The sequence below is a fragment of the Bombina bombina genome, chromosome 4 (genome assembly GCF_027579735.1).
Source record: "Bombina bombina isolate aBomBom1 chromosome 4, aBomBom1.pri, whole genome shotgun sequence".
Taxonomy (NCBI): domain Eukaryota; kingdom Metazoa; phylum Chordata; class Amphibia; order Anura; family Bombinatoridae; genus Bombina; species Bombina bombina.
The window spans coordinates 14609934-14613970 of NC_069502.1; positions in this window are offsets into that span (position 1 = coordinate 14609934).

Here is a 4037-nt window from a genome sequence, read left to right on the forward strand (position 1 = left end):
TGACAAGTTATCAGCAGGAGCTAGAGAGTGGGTTCGGGACCGTAAACCCTCCACCCTGCATGAAGCTGCTCGCTTGGCAGATGAGTATACGGATGCCCGCAAACTGGACACTGCTACCACTAAACCCCCTGCCAGAGTGGAGTACAGACCCCCAGTCACCCCAGCAGCTGCCAGTTACCAACCCCCGGCGCACCGCTATACCACACGGCCTCTGGCCACGAGCTACCCTCAGAGAGCCCGGTTCAATTCGCGGGGCTACTCACAACCTATTCGGTGCTTTGGATGTAAGCAACTAGGGCACAAAAGAACAGAGTGTCGCCTAAACGCAGTGAACCAAGCACAGTCCTGGAGAAGACCCGCCAGCGGAATCCCACGTAACCCTCAGCCTGCGGCCCACTACGTAGAGGAGCAAGAATGCTGGGGCATCCTACATGAAGCAGACCCCGTGCAAGCTGCCCACCGGAATAACCGGCAACTGGTTAAAGTGAATGGGAAGTAGGTCAGTGGTCTTCGGGATGATGGTGCTACCATGACCTTGCTTCAAAAGAACTTGGTGTCTGAGAAACAGCACACTGGAGACACTGTGGCTGTGAGGGTAGCAGGGGGCACTGTGTTCCACCTACCTGTTGCCCAGGTACATTTGGATTGGGGAGGGGGCGCTAGACCTGTGAATGTGGGGGTCAAGAAGGACTTACCTGCTGTTGTTCTCCTTGGAAATAACTTGGCCCCCCTTGTTTCTGCCTATGCTCCCATGGGTCCCACCGATGTTAACCCTGTGCCTACCCGTGCCCAGATCCATGCCGCAGAGACTGACCCACCTGCTGCTGAGCCCCGGGACGCTGAGCTCAGTAAATCTCTATCCGCTATTGATACGTGGAAGTCCCGTTACAAGGCGCTGATATAGGAGAAGAGGAGCGCAGAGGAAAAAGCATGTTTAGAACGGGAATCTCTGCTAGACAAGCTGCACCGACAGACTGCAGAAAACACCAGCTTGAGAGTGGAACATGAAACATTAAAGACAAACTTAGTGACAATGGAGGAGAAGCTGATGCTGGCTCATAGTGAGGTGCAGCAACTCAAGGGCACCCTATGTCAGTATGAAGGGATTGTGGATACCTATAAAGAGCAGGTACAAAAACCACGTAAAGAAGCCGATGATATTTGGAAGGACTGTTTAGCCCTAGTCGGGGCACTGAAGAGGTTGAACCCTTATTTATATGGACAGGGATTCTCTCATATAACGGGAATACAGATGGATTGCCCCGGCAAACTGACATGCCTACCACCTCCTAGTCCGGTCATCCCCAGGTTGACCCGCCAAAGGGTCAAGCCGGGTCTGCCGGAGTGTTCCACAAGGGGGGAGCTATGTGACAGACCCTTCTGTCAGTACTGAAAGAGTTAACTTTGTTCAGCTTTAAGAAGCTATTTTCTAAAGACAGGGTTGCTGGCCTCAGCTATTGTGTACTGTAATTAAGTTTAGTGATAAACATTCACATTGTTTAATCACATCCAGAGAGCAGACGCCTAAGTGATAAGAAAGACTAAATTGTTTATCTGCTTAAGTAATGTACTTCTATTGTGGCATGTCAAAGGGCGTTTTCCCTCTATCTAATGTACAATATTCTTTCAACCCCCCATCTAGGGGTCAGACCTGCATAAATACTGGGCATATAGCCCTCAATAAATGGCATTCTGTTTTAACCTTCAATGTGGAGCCTGGTCTCATGTTTGAGGGGGGGGGAATTAGCTGGGTTGTGAGTTACTGATCTCACATTCAGGGCATCTTCCATCTGGTATTAACCCTTGGTATCCTGTTGGTACCGTAACACACACACACACACACACACACACACACACACACAGGATCTCACCTACACCTATAGGTCTAAAAGTAACACACACACAGGAACTCACCTACACCTATAAGTCTAACAGTAACACACACAGGATCTCACCTACACCTATAGGTTTAACAGTAACACACATGATCTCACCTACATCTATAGGTCTAACAATAACACACACAGGGTCTCACCTACACCGATAGGTCTAACAGTAAACACACAGGACCTCACCTACAACTATAGGTCTAAAAGTAACACACACACAGGAACTCACCTACACCTATAGGTCTAACAGTAACATACACACATGATCTCACCTACACCTAAGGATCTAACAGCAACACACACACACAGGATCTCACCTACACCTATAGGTCTAACAGTAAACACACAGGATCTCACCTACAACTATAGGTCTAACAGTAACACACACAGGATCTCACCTACACCTATAGGTCTAACAGTAACACACACAAGCTCTCACCTACAACTATAGGTCTAACAGTAACACACACAGGATCTTACCTACACCTATAGGTCTAACAGAAACACACACAGGATCTCACCTACACCTATAGGTCTAACAGAAACAAACACAGGATCTCACCTACACCTATAGGTCTAACAGTAACACACACACAGGATCTCACCTAAACCTATAGGTCTAACAGTAACACACACAGGATATGACCTAAACCTATAGGTCTAACAATAACACACACAGGGTTTCACCTACACCTATAGGTCTAACAGTAACACACACACACACACACACACACGATCTCACCGACACCTAAGGGTTCAACAGCAATACACACAGGATCTCACCTACACCTATAGGTCTAACAGTAACACACACAAGATCTCATCTACAACTATAGGTCTAACAGTAACACACACATGATCTCACCTACACATGTGCAGCAGCAGTAACTGTATCTTACAGATGTGTCAGTAGTACCTATATCTTATACACATGTGCAGCAGTAGTAACTGTATCTTACAGATGTGTCAGTAGTACCTATATCTTATACACATGTGCAGCAGCAGTAACTGTATCTTACAGATGTGTCAGTAGTACCTATATCTTATACACATGTGCAGCAGTAACTGTATCTTACAGATGTGTCAGTAGTACCTATATCTTATACACATGTGCAGCAGTAACTGTATCTTACAGATGTGTCAGTAGTACCTATATCTTATACACATGTACAGCAGCAGTAACTGTATCTTACAGATGTGTCAGTAGTACCTATATCTTATACACATGTGCAGCAGCAGCAGTAACTGTATCTTACAGATGTGTCAGTAGTACCTATATCTTATACACATGTGCAGCAGCAGCAGTAACTGTATCTTACAGATGTGTCAGTAGTACCTATATCTTATACACATGTGCAGCAGCAGTAACTGTATCTTACAGATGTGTCAGTAGTACCTATATCTTATACACATGTGCAGCAGCAGTAACTGTATCTTACAGATGTGTCAGTAGTACCTATATCTTATACACATGTGCAGCAGCAGCAGTAACTGTATCTTACAGATGTGTCAGTAGTACCTATATCTTATACACATGTGCAGCAGCAGCAGTAACTGTATCTTACAGATGTGTCAGTAGTACCTATATCTTATACACATGTGCAGCAGCAGCAGTAACTGTATCTTACAGATGTGTCAGTAGTACCTATATCTTATACACATGTGCAGCAGCAGTAACTGTATCTTACAGATGTGTCAGTAGTACCTATATCTTATACACATGTGCAGCAGCAGCAGTAACTGTATCTTACAGATGTGTCAGTAGTACCTATATCTTATACACATGTGCAGCAGCAGCAGTAACTGTATCTTACAGATGTGTCAGTAGTACCTATATCTTATACACATGTGCAGCAGCAGCAGTAACTGTATCTTACAGATGTGTCAGTAGTACCTATATCTTATACACATGTGCAGCAGCAGCAGTAACTGTATCTTACAGATGTGTCAGTAGTACCTATATCTTATACACATGTGCAGCAGCAGCAGTAACTGTATCTTACAGATGTGTCAGTAGTACCTATATCTTATACACATGTGCAGCAGTAACTGTATCTTACAGATGTGTCAGTAGTACCTATATCTTATACACATGTGCAGCAGCAGCAGTAACTGTATCTTACAGATGTGTCAGTAGTACCTATATCT